This window comes from Gobio gobio (genome assembly GCF_949357685.1).
Source record: "Gobio gobio genome assembly, chromosome: 11".
Lineage (NCBI taxonomy): Eukaryota > Metazoa > Chordata > Actinopteri > Cypriniformes > Gobionidae > Gobio > Gobio gobio.
In genome coordinates, this window is record NC_137104.1 from 24,485,307 (window position 1) to 24,499,327 (window position 14,021).

Below are 14,021 nucleotides of genomic sequence, written 5' to 3' on the forward strand. Positions count from 1 at the left end.
GCTTATTAATGTCTATTAATGCTTTATAAATGATGACTTAACTATTTACTGATGCTTAACTAATGCTCAATAATGTGCAGTTATTATAAAGTGTTACCTTAGTTCCTTGCATAAGTCATTAAATGCAGAATGGTTAGTCTAGTTGTCATAATGTGACAAGTATATTTTCTGTACATTTTGTAAATGTGTCCTGAATTGATGAATTGTGGAGGAGAATTTTGAATTTCACTAAGGAAGGGGAATGTAAAGGGCTACATCAATCAATGATCAACCAGTTGTCTAAAGAGATCAGCGGTTTGGCAAGGTATGTTTACTTCATTTGGCAAGCATACATAGACAAGAGAACAACACAGTGCTACCAATTCTGACAATACAAGAACAACAGGCAAACAAACAGGGTCAACAGAAGAAGAGGAGTAAAGATGCGTGGTGGAAGCAAAACAGTGGAAAGAGGAGGCCAATATTGTAGACAGTTTCTGATGGAATAAGGGCCACTATTGTGGACTAAGTTCTCAATCATGACCTTATGGCCGAGGCAGGACGAAAGGTGCAGCCATATGCAACCGTGTCCTCAATCCTACAAAACGTTTGTAGACAGAACAGGTATGTAATCAGTCAATGTTCACTGTTCTGTAGTATTGTACTGTAATGCTATATTACAGTGGTCCACTTGCATTTTACATTATAAAGTAAATAGTAAATTTCACAGTAAAGTACTGGCTGCTGTGGTTCCAGCCCTTTACCGCAATTTTACGGTTTCAATAATGCTGTCATTTCACAGTAAAGTACTGGCAGCTGTGGTTCCAGCCATTTACCGTAATTCTACAGTTTTTAATTTTTATGGCTGTTCTGTAATTTCACAAACTACTGGAAGCAATGGTTCCAGCTATAATTCTACAGTATAAAAAAGTTTATATAAATACTGTTTTCTATTTACTCTATTGTCTGATATATATTAGCATCCCTATATGTACCATAATGTATACAGACATTCCAAACAGACTTTTTCCTCAATGGAAAAAATAAAGAAATAGATTATGGTGTACATTGTTTGCCATTTATTTAAAACAGGGTTTAACAATATATTCATTGCATTTTAAAATGCATTTTCTCTGACTTTCTTTCCTTAAATACTGTTTTAGAGGAACCAGTGGGCAAAAACAGAAACCTTACAAAGAGACAAAAAACAAAAACTAAAAACAGCCAACAATGTCCCATCAGCAACCAGGCCACAGAGGAAGTCTGGGTCTGAGAGGAAACCATTGAGAACCAATGGATCAAAAATCCTTGATAGAGGCAAAAAACTGTCATAACATCCCAACCTTCTTTTGAAAGAGCTGGCCGGAGAGGAAGTCCGGATCTGAGAGGACATAATCAAGGGAACCAATGGGTGAAAAAACGTAGGAAGAGGCAAAAACAGCCAACACGTCCCACATCAGCTTTTGACACATCTGGTCTGAGAGGAAATCCAGGTCTGAGAGGAAAGAAAATCAAGAAAATCTTAGTAATCTTAGGTACAATAAAGCACATGGCAAAAACTAGTGATCACTACTCTGCGAAAACTTATAAAAGAGACATAAAATGATCATGTTAATGTACTAAACTAATCTTAAAGAGCAAATGAGGGTGTATGTTTGTTACAGCATAGAGGAAAAACATCAAAAACATAATCTTAACAGAAAGATTATGGGGTCAAGAAAAGACCAGAAAGTTTAGCTGTGTGTAAAAGAAAGTGATTGTGCGTTTTCCAGTTAGCCGGAAAGGAGTATTTAAGTGATTGAGTGTGTGTGTAAGTATGTATATTATAAGTGTGTATATGTCTAGAGATCTGTTAAGTTATATGTGCAAACTGTTTAAAGCAGAATAAGTACATTTGAGAGTACAGTGGGAAAAAAGCTGTGAACCCTCAACCTTTTGGAATTGGTTGGTTTTCTGCATTAATTGGTCATAAAATGTCATCTGATTTTCACCAGTCACAAGTATAGACAAACACAATGTCCTTAGAGGGATAGTTCTCATTTACTCACCCTCATGCTATTATACACAATCTTTGAGCCCATACAATGGTATTGATTGGCTGCCATTCTTTTGACACTTAAAAAACAACAACACAACGATCTTGACATTAATTCACAAGACCCCAGTGGATGAATCAATGTCTTCTGTAGCCAAACGATAGATGTGTGTAATAAAAATATTAATATTTTTAACTCACTTTATTTTTGTGTGAGAAAAAAAAAAAAACGTAAATACTAAATGAACTATAAATCATTACTTCCAATCTACGGTCATAAGACGTGACATAAGTGAGTTGTGAAGCTCATGCGAAGTGTCGGTCATCTTTGCTTCTGTGTTACTTCTCGAACAAGCTTTCACATTGCACTTACATCACGTAACAACGTCCCTCTCGTAAGTGCTCATATGACAGTAGACTGGAAGCAATGAGTTATAGTTAATGTAGAATTTTTAGTTTTTCTTTATTTTATTGCACAGACCTATCATTTGGCTTCAAAAGGCATTGATTTATCCACTGGAGTCATATGAATTACCATCACGATCGCTGTTTTTTTTTAAAGTGTCAGACATGCGACAGCCAATCAATGATATTATATGGACTCAGAGATGGATTTGTTTCCTAAAAATCTAGTTTTTCCGAAGAAAAAAGCTATATATATCAGGGATCACACGAGGGTAGGTAATGATGAAATAATATTTTGGGTGAACTAGCCCTTTAAGCTAACAACACGAAAAAGATTAAAATCTTTCATGTCTTTACTAAACACATCCCATTAAACATTCACAAGTGAACTTCTTGTTGTTACTTAATAACCCACAAATGTTTTTTTGTTTTTGTAATAGTTGTTCATGATTCCCTTGTTTGTTCTGAGCAGTTAAACTATCCACTGTTCTTCAGAATAAAAGCCTCCCCCTGGCACCCTTTGTAATAGTTGAGTCCATCAGTAGTTCTCACTGTGAAAAGATGGGTCTTTAAATCACGCAGTCACTATTGTAAAGGGTTCAATTGTGCAGAATATGCTGGAAAACCAAAGACTCTGCAGGACATGGTAGATTTGATCTGAAGAACATTGAGCAGTTTAACTGCTCAGATCAAACAAGGGACTCATGAACAACCATCACAAAACAAAAACAACATTTGTGGTTCATAGAGATAACAACAAGGTAGTCACTTACCAAATTTAAATTTGTATTACACAGCCCTGAGAGTGGCTAATGGGATGTGTTGAGTAAAGTCATGAAAGATTTAATTGTTTGTGTAGCTAGCTTAAACACTTTGTTTTGTCTGTGACTGATGAAGATCACATGAAATATTATGACCAATTAATGCAGAAAATCATCCAATTCCAAAGGGTTCAGATACTTTCTTACACACTACATATGAATGCAGTTAAAGGATTAGTTCCCCCCAAAATGAAAATGTCCTTATAATTTACTCACCCCAATGCCATCCAAGACGTTCATGTCTTTCTTTCTTCAGTGGAAAAGAAATTACGTTTTTTGAGGGAAACATTTCAGGATTTTTCTCCACACATTGGACTTTCATTGGCAACCAGAATGTTGAAGGCCAAATCAATGCAGTTTCAAAGGGCTCTGCTCAATCCCAGCTGAGGAATAGGGTCTTATCTAGCGAATCGATCAGTCATTTTCTAAGAAAAATAAAAATGCATATACTTTTTAACCACGATTATTCGTCTTGTGCTGGTCTGCAACGCGCCAGGCATTACGTCATCACGTTGGAAAGGTCAAAAGTAATTGCCACCCCATTGTTTACCAGCATGGAGAAGGAGGATCGTTTACATTTTATTATATGTTGAATGACATATTTATGTCTTTGTGTCAGTTTATTGTTTAAAGTTTATTGTTTAAAGACTAGATAAGACCCTATTCCTCAGCTGGGATCGAGGAGAGCCATTTGAAGCACTTTAAAGCCCTTTGAAACTGCATTGATTTGGCCTTCAACATTCTGGTTGTCATTGAAGTCCATTGTGTGTCTGAAATATTTTCCTCAAAAAACTTAAAGCTATGGTCTACGATTTCAAAGATTGTTCATTATTAATAACCTCGTTTAGATGCTGGTTATGGTTCTACAGTACAATCCTAACAATATGAAGAGAAAAAAGAATGAAAAAAATCCATTCACTCTATTGGGTGTACACCCGCAGAGAAATTGACCAATGTAAGCTGTCCGTTGGTTAACTGCTCTCATCCAATCCCTGCTCCACTCGCGTTTCCCCCCGACCGCACCCCACCCCGCCCCCTCCTGCGACATGAAATTTTGCTGGCAAGTAGGCAGCGTCAACTCATCAATGGAGAAAAACCAACAAACAGACATCAGAAAGCGGCCCCTGCTCGCCCCAACAGTCAAGGTTGGAAGAAAGAGAAAGTCAATTGAGGAAAGAGCAGAGATTTAAAAAAAAAAGTGAAGAACGCCGGACTCAAAGCCGAATCAATATAGGGTCCACCGTTGCCCGTTGGAGGAAGCTTCAGAGAAACCTTGGACTTAAAACCGACGCTGACTTTTTGTTGAGCAGGTATGCATTTATTTATACTTTTATGGTGTGGTGTATTACATAAATAGCTTTTTATCAGTCTGACAACATGATCATGCTGCCGGTCGGCATTGGAATGTTAGCCGTTTAGCATCGCCTATCACGGGTCAAAGTAATTATATTTCTTGAAGTGCTTGACTGTTTCAATAGTCCTAACGTTAGCGGTTTTCTGTTCGAGCCGATAGAACATTGCATGTGTTGCTAATCTTGCGTGGGCGTGAACTCAAACGTGTGGCTCTGAGCTATTTTGTTACGACAATGGTGACATTGAATTGTTGATGAAGCAACTAAGTTCAAGTGTCGAAAGTCAACTTTACATATGATGTGTCATTAGCGCGGTCATTAGATTGAAGCGACTAAGCACATGGTACATCTCTGTTCCGATGTTTACTCCTGCTTGACTGAGTGACGTTGTTGTTGGAGTGACGCACAGAGGGGAGGGGTGTGCGTGTGGAGGGGCGGGATGAGTTTCTTAAAAATTCAGGCTTTCTCGACTGATTTTCAACATCGTAGACTACAGCTTTAATTCATTTTCCACTGAAGAAAGAAAGACATGAACATCTTGAATGGCATTGGGGTGAGTAAATAATCAGGACATTTTGGGATGAACTAATCCTTTAAGCGGTGTTGATTCTTTTAGGAAGCTGCAGAAATGTGAGTGTCAGTGGGCATTTAAGTTTAGTTACCTAGACGAAATTCCATTCGAAATCGATGAGGTTCTTTAGGAAAGAAGCAACTTTGGGATTGACAGTGACAAGTTTTCCAGTCTTCTTTGAAACCACCTTGCCTCTGCAGGTCTTAGAACCTCTTTCAAGGTTTATCCCAACTAATCGTCTAAGGGTAATAAAACACACACACACACACACACACACACACACACACACACACACACACACACACACACACACACACACACACTTTAAAAGAGAAAACTTACAAAATCTACCTTTTATCAATTTAAATATTGGATTAAATATACATTTGCTAAATTAGGGAGCAATAAAAGAAAATAATTAACCAATTTAAAGGGTACTATAAAAGGTCATAAAATACCTTTGAATGAATTCCAATGTGCCACATGCCTCCTCTGGATACTGAAGATTTAAGACATAGAACATTGCAACCAAACATTGTTGCAATTGCAGTCAGAAATCGTGGTTGTATGCCCTCACAAACAACACGACCCTCTGGGTAATCATCCACCGTTCAGTACAGTTCTCTGCCCTCCCTGAAATTATTTTTTTTCAAATTATACACAACACTTAAAATAACAGTTAACACAAAATTGTTCTTATTATTTACTCACTCTAAGGCCATCCAAGATGTCTATGAATTTTTTTTTATCAGAACACAAATACATTTTTTTAAGGACATTAGAGCTCTATGCATGCAATTGAAGTGAACGGGTCCCATTCTTTTGACAATCCAAACAGCATAGTAGGCAGCTTTACAGTAATCCACACTATTCCTGTCCATCAGTTCATGTTTTATAAGGTAAAATGATACGTGTTGGTAAGAAACAAATCCATTACTAATATGTAATTATTACCTGTCCTGTTCAATCAAAACACACATAATTTGTGGCGCTGTGTCAGATTAACGTTACTCGCATCCTTAACATAATATGGCACCAGTTCACTTGCATCGTATGAATCTGTAAAACAGCAGATATCCTTCTAAAAATCTTGCAGCGTTCTAGTGAAAAAGAAAGTCAAACTAATTTCTAAATGGTAACTTAACCTCAACCAAGCAAAGAATTCGCAGTAATAATCGGAGCTCAGAGAACATTCATTAGCAGGCGAAAGGCCTCATGCCGTTGAGAGCTCGTCTGCAAAACGTGATTCGCGCTTAGTAACTTAGCACAGTCAAAAATACCTCGTGAAAAAGGCGATTTACAGGTTGGGAGCAACATAATAGAATAACAGCAAATAAATAAACTTACCTTGAACAGTGTCCTTCTTTAAAACAGCCTAGAGGAGTGTTGCTGTTCTTTGACTGCTTTCTGTTCGAAAGTAAACCGCGTTGAAGATGCCCCGCCCCCACGTGATACTTTTTACAGTCCAAGACTGTTTTTTCCAGGAACAAATGGGTTTACACATAAATGCTGTAAATTTACCGCAAGTAATTAATTTATGGAACAAAGACTGTAAATTTACAGGATTAAACTGTTTATTGAAATAACAGTATTTTACTGTAGGAAACATTTTTAACAGTAGAGACATAATTTAACATGTAATGTACATATAATATAATATAATATTATATTATATTATATTATATTATATTATATAATATAATATAATATAATATAATATAATATAATATAATATAATATAATATAATATAATATAATAATATAATTAATATAATATAATATAATATAATATAATATAATATAATATAATATGAAAATACATTTTAAATGTGTAGGCTGCTTAATAAATAATAGTAAGGCATTTTCAGTATAGTCTTCTGTTTTCAGAAAAGGAGAGAAAATATGCATGTGCTTAAATGCATACCATTGTGGTATGTGACATGGTCCAAAAGGGTTGTATGCCTACCTAGTCTCTGAGTCTATGAGTCATGGGTGTGTTTTGGGCGTAATGTGCAATAAACCAATCAGAGTGTCATCTCTCATTCCCTTTAAAAGCCAGGTGTGCTTGCACCATGGCGGATTCACTATTTATAAAATAAAGACACCTGGCAAAATATAGACACCTTCAAACTGACGTGTGAGTTTAAATCCATGTGTGTATTCCCCCGATTAGTCAAATAATTATATTATATTGGTCAAATAATGTCATTACTGCAAATAGGTAATTTTGATACATGCAATGACTATCCAATATGACATGTAGGCATTTTTATCTTTATGTTAGTGCTGGGAATCAGTAAAAAAAAAAAAAGTAATTAATCGCATTGTTTTCTGTAATTAATCGCGATTAATTATTCGTTCCATGCCATGCAAGTGAATGGTGTCCAGACTCCAGAACTTTTAAACTCCAAGGGATGACATATAGATTAGACTTTATTACTATTTTTAGTTTTCCTTTTAAATGCCACAACTAGACTAACAACTAGTTTATTCATCACCAATTTACACAAAATGTAGGTGTGCAGAATTTATACTCAAACCCACACTCCAAACAAGTGGAGATTGAGTACATCCTCCAGAAGAGCTGTTTGTAGTGAGACGACTTATTTTTCCAACATGCAACACCTGAGGTGAAAAAAAAAATTAACATAACATTTAACATTATCAATGATGTTCTTGTTATGCGTTTTATTTATTAATGTCAATATTTACTTTTTAGCCATAAGAAGTGTGCCTGATTCTTGAAATTGTCATCCCCAACTATGTCCCTGAACCTTGAGCAAGCCAATGACAGGGGCATGTAGGCTGCATCTCTTTCTTCAAGAACAACTTCAAAAAGTATGTTCTTCAGCATTGCTCCTGATAACTGAAAAGATAGCAACAGTTAGCACAAGCCGTTAAAAAAAAGTTAAAAAGCACATATAACATTATTCAACTACCTTGAAGATGAAGCATGATGGAGGGTCATCATCTTTTAACAGCTCACCCTTAAAGAAAAATATAAGTATATTCAAATTGTTCTATGATACACATTTTAAATCATCATTCAAATTGATTATGGATAGCTGGCTAAAAACAGAGGGCACAACAGGGGTTTGGTCTGCTAATTAAAATTAGCTGACCAATATTATAGTTACATAATTTGAAACCCAGTATAATATATGTATTTTGTTTCATATCAAAGTTCTTACTTTCATATACAATTTCTATTTTTTTCTTCTCATAGGTTTCAGGGAGTGCAGAGAATTCTTCTTCTTCTTCTGAAAGTGGATTAGAATAAAAAATAATAATAAGTGATAAAATTATCCATTAATTTTTAATTTGACAAAAACATATCAGCAAAATATAAAAAAAGCTGACAATACCAGCCACAACAGCTCATTTTCTCTTTCTCCCATGTCTTCCACAATTTGATTGTCATGCAAAAAAAATAAAAAAAATAAAGTAAGCAATAGAACCAGTACAATATCAAAATTACTTGAATGTAAGGATGCATTACATTGATCACAAATTACAGTAAAAAAAAATTAAATACAAAATAAAATCTAATTAATGGACCAATTTTAAATATTTTTTAAAAACCTTATTCACCAAAGAATACAACAACATTTCAAAATCTTGCCAAAAATATTGTTCTTTAAAGGGCACCTATTATTCAAAATTCACTTTTACATGGTGTTTGAACATAAATGTGTGTTGGCAGTGTGTGTACACAACCACCCAATAATGGTAAAAATCCACCCACTCCTTTTTTTTAAGTATCCCCATAAATCATAAGCAGTGTCTCAGAACAAGCCATTTGCAGAATCCTGGTAAAGTGACGTCACATTTCACAGGCCCCGCCCACGAGTGTTGATGGACACAGACCCCGCCCTCAGAGAGCTGTACACAGTCCGCCATGTTTATCTCCTCGCCAGAGCATTCAACAGCAGCAATCGAGAAAGAAATGTGTTCTTAATAAAGCTACTAAAGTTCATTCAGTCAAGAGCAATGAGTGATTTTCTGATTTCTTCGGTTGTTTGATTCATATTAACAGCAGATATAGCAGTAGGTACTTGGTATATTACACTGCTTTCACTTTAGTTACGTTACACAGATCTAATACAGGTGATGGTCATATAATTAGAATATCATCAAAAAGTTGATTGATTTCATAAATTCCATTAAAAAAGTGAAACTTGTATATTATATTCATTCATTAAACACAGACTGATATATTTCAAATGTTTATTTCTTTTAATTTTATTGATTATAACTGACAACTACGGAAAATCCCAAATTCAGTATCAGAAAATTAGAATATTGTTAAAATTTCAATATTGAAGACACCTGGTGCCACACTCTAATCAGCTAATTAACTCAAAACACCTGCAAAGGCCTTTAAATGGTCTCTCAGTCTAGTTCTGCAGGCTACACAATCATGGGGAAGACTGCTGACTTGACAGTTGTCCAAAAGACGACCATTGACACCTTGCACAAGGAGGGCAAGACACAAAAGGTCATTGCAAAAGAGGCTGGCTGTTCACAGAGCTCTGTGTCTAAGCACATTAATAGAGAGGCGAAGGGAAGGAAAAGATGTGGTAGAAAAAGTGTACAAGCAATAGGAATAACCGCACCCTGGAGAGGATTGTGAAACAAAACCCATTCAAAAATGTGGGGGAGATTCACAAAGAGTGGACTGCAGCTGGAGTCAGTGCTTCAAGAACCACTACTCACAGACGTATGCAAGACATGGGTTTCAGCTGTCGCATTCCTTGTGTCAAGCCACTCTTGAACAACAGACAGCGTCAGAAGCGTCTCGCCTGGGCTAAAGACAAAAAGGACTGGACTGCTGCTGAGTGGTCCAAAGTTATGTTCTCTGATGAAAGTAAATTTTGCATTTCATTTAGAAATCAGGGTCCCAGAGTCTGGAGAAAGAGAGGAGAGGTGTTGCTTGAGTTCCAGTATAAAGTTTCCACAGTCAGTGATGGTTTGGGGGGCCATGTCATCTGCTGGTGTTGGTCCACTGTGTTTTCTGAGGTCCAAAGTCAACGCAGCCGTATACCAGGAAGTTTTAGAGAACTTCATGCTTCCTGCTGCTGACCAACTTTATGGAGATGCAGATTTAATTTCCCAACAGGACTTGGCACCTGCACACAGTGCCAAAGCAACCAGTACCTGGTTTATGGACCATGGTATCCCTGTTCTTAATTGGCCAGCAAACTCGCCTGACCTTAACCCCATAGATTTTCTATGGGGTTAAGGTCAGGCGAGTTTGCTGGAAGATTGTGAAGAGGAAGATGTAGGGGTGTAACGATTCATCTACTACATCGATGTATCGATTTATTTTCCTACGATCTAACTACATCGATCTGTGCTCGGCAAGTTGGCCTTCCGGACGACATATATCGATCTAACATCGTTTTAAAAGGTAATCAATCGATTGTATCGATCATAGGAAATAACGCATTGGATTTAAGCACGTCAGACTTTAAATGGATGTTTTTTCTTAGCACTTTTAATGATAAAGGCGTTAAACGTTACTCGATTCAGTCTGCCTATCTGTGACATCATCGCAACGCACGCACCAGCAGCAGCGCTAAGAAAACAAAACAGCATGGCGGATGGCAGAGGAGAAGCCAACCAGCGAGAAATTATCAAGTCACCAGGAGAAAGAGCTAAGTTAGTAACGTGTTACCTGTACTTTCAACCCTTGCTAAATGTTACCTGTGCATTCCTGGGACCAGTGTGCCAGCAGAGCGAGTTTTTAGTACTGCTGGCGACATAGTGAACGCACAGAGAAGTGTTCTGCGGTCAGATCATGTTGATATTTTTGAAAAAGAAATATGTAGAGTCATTGAAGAGTAGTTGGTTACATTTTATCTTTTGTTAAATATTGTTTGTTTATTAAACTGAGAGTAGTAGCAGGTTCAGCCAGTTTATTCAAACTGAAGAAATGTTGGTTGCACTTTATTTTTGATATTAATATTGTATTTGTATTATTTTAATGTTGAAAAACAACAGCAAAAGTAACAGGTACACCTACTATTAATTAAACCTGAAGAGAAGTTAGTTGCACTTTATTTTTGATATTAATATTGTAATATTATTATGTTGGATAACAAAAGCAGAAGTAGCAGGTTAACCTACTGTTGAAATGTTGGTTGCACTTACTGTGCTTTTATTGAAAATGTATTGAATATTGAAAATGAGAGCAGAAAAGGTTAACTTCCTGTTAATTCAACCTAAACTGTTGCACTTTATTCAAATAAAATTTGAATGCATTTGCCATTAATTGTTGTTTACTTGTTTGTTTATATCCATAATTAATTGATACCTGATTCCCTTACAAGAAACAACAGGAATCTTGGAAATTTCACCTGCACTGACCAGTATCCAGATATTTATTTCAGTCACACAATTTTTGGCTAAAAAGTTACTGAATCGATTTCAGGTCACTGAATCGTTTCGGATCGTATCGTTCTAAATGAACCAAAATCGTCCTTGAATCGTATCGACAACCTCAAATCGTGATACGAATCGAATCGTTGTTAAAACGAATCGTTACACCCCTAGTCTTAAGTAATATTCTAATTTTCTGAGATACTGAATTTGGGATTTTCCTTAGTTGTCAGTTATAATCATCAAAATTAAAAGAAATAAACATTTGAAATATATCAGTCTGTGTGTAATGAATGAATATAATATACAAGTTTCACTTTTTGAATGGAATTAGTGAAATAAATCAACTTTTTGATGATATTCTAATTATATGACCAGCACCTGTACCCACAGGATTTCTGTACTTGTTGCCTAAGTGCACAGACATAACCAACTGTGTTCATGTGAACTTTGTGTGTTTCTGACATAACCTTGTGTGCATTTCACAGTTTAATCGCAATAACACATGAAAGAGAGCTAGTCCAGAGCTAGACATCCAGCTCTCTGTGCACATGCGTCGGGTGTGTGCGCTCAGGTTTAGAGTGATAAGGCTTTAAAACGCATGCAGATGATAATATTTCATGATGATGAAGAACTGCAATGTCACATGAGCATGTCTGCGATAGAGATGATCATCAAAACAAACAGATATATCATGTTTCAGTTTTCATTCAAGTGTTCACTGTGAAGGCTCTGCCCTCTGGAAAGAGGAGCAGCAGCTCATTTGCATTTAAAGGAGACACACAGAAAACAGCACATTTTTCTCAAACCCACAAATTGGCATTTTCAAAATGTTATATTAAAGGATCTATTAGGAATTTTGGTGTCAGAAACACTCTGGGGACACCTGAGACTTATATTACATCGTAAAAAAGGGCATAATAGGTGCCCTTTAAGGAAATACCAGTGCTTTTCAAGGCAGTGTGTGTGGCTACCTGGCTAGATTAGGAATTTTGCAACAACCAGTGCTTGAAGTGGGGTGGTACTCACCGGTACGCAGTACCGGCACCTCTACATTTTATTCTTAAGCGTACCTGCATCTTTTCTTGCCTACCGCTACTTCTCGCCTTTATAACGGACGCCCAAATGTTTAATTAAGTGGCGCGCAAATCACTGTAGGTGCATTCACCATCCAGCTCCAAAAGTGTTAAGCCTTGTTTATACTTTCGCCTGGCTCCACAGCGTTAGTGTCCGCTGAGCCAAGCGAAATGGGGTCTCGCGCTCTCAAAGCGCATGACCGCCCACTCCGCGATTATGTAATTTTTGCTGCTCGTGCGGATGCGTCGGTAAACAAATATTTGCACGAGCCATTCCTATGCGATGCTGATGATAAAATGTGCGTCCCATTTGAATTCTATTGAGAATGTAGTAAAAGACTACTGAGAAAGTCGAACATGAGCTAAAACAGCCACTAAAATGACTGATGAAAAGGGTGGAAGCATCATCCTGCAAGCTTTTTAAACTCCCGATGACCACATTTACTAGAGTTTGTCACATTCTATTGTATTTATTGTGGTAAATTTTGACTAGTTGTAGAATTTATAATAGATAATCAGTTAAGGGAATAGATTTTTCACTAAAGATGTAGATTACATGTTGAATCAGTGAGTCAGTGAATCAGTAAGTCGATTCAGCGGTTTGGATCGCCAAAGTCGCGTGATTTCAGCAGTTTGGCGGTTTCACACGCGATCCGAATCATGAATTGACTCGCTGATTCATAACGCTTCGATGCTTCATGATGCTGTGTTTTGAATCGGTCATCAGTATTTAAGTCGTTATTTAGGTTTTTTTGCGCACAAAAACTTCTCGTCGCTTCATAAAGTTATTGTAGAACCACTGTAGTGAGATGGACTTTGTAACGACGTCTTTTATGGGTCTTGAGAGTGTAAAGTGCATTGTGCCAATCAGATTTCAACTAAAATATCTTCATTTGTGTTCCGAAGATGAACGGAGGTCTTACAGGGTAAGTAATTAATGACATAATTTTCATTTTTGGGTGAACTAACCCTTTAAGTTATAAGTGGAACAAAAACAAACAAGCAGTATGGTTTCAAACAGAACTACCACACTGCTGTTGGGAACATTTGAAGGACCTGTATAATTGAATGTATCTGGCATCACTTAAACCAGAACCACAGAGAGAGTCAAGAAAGAACAGTTATCTTTGCTTTGGCTTCATAATCTCATGAAAAATATCCAAAAACACTTTTACCTATTATTGTGCAACAAACTTTTCAATAAGACAACTTTAAATGGATTGAAAAAATAATAATAATTAAAAAAAACTTTTGTTCACATAAAAATAGCTTAATAGCTTAATTAACTTACAGTAATCATCCAATGGCATTGTTCCCAAGTAAAATGGCCTGGTTTCCAAGATGGAAGTAAAATGACATGTTTGTTGCAAATGTCCACCTTTAAAGAATAAATTATCTACA

General features: G+C 36.5%; 1 long non-coding RNA gene across 1 annotated transcript; it reads right to left on the reverse strand.

The window, feature by feature from the left end:
* Window positions 1-281: 281 nt before the first annotated feature.
* Window positions 282-6,601, reverse strand: LOC307133694. The gene is made up of 4 exons (XR_013817480.1): window positions 6,511-6,601; window positions 5,622-5,796; window positions 5,255-5,402; window positions 282-1,474 (listed from the first exon to the last, which is right to left on the reverse strand). It is a non-coding gene; the product is annotated as an uncharacterized lncRNA (long non-coding RNA).
* Window positions 6,602-14,021: the final 7,420 nt, after the last annotated feature.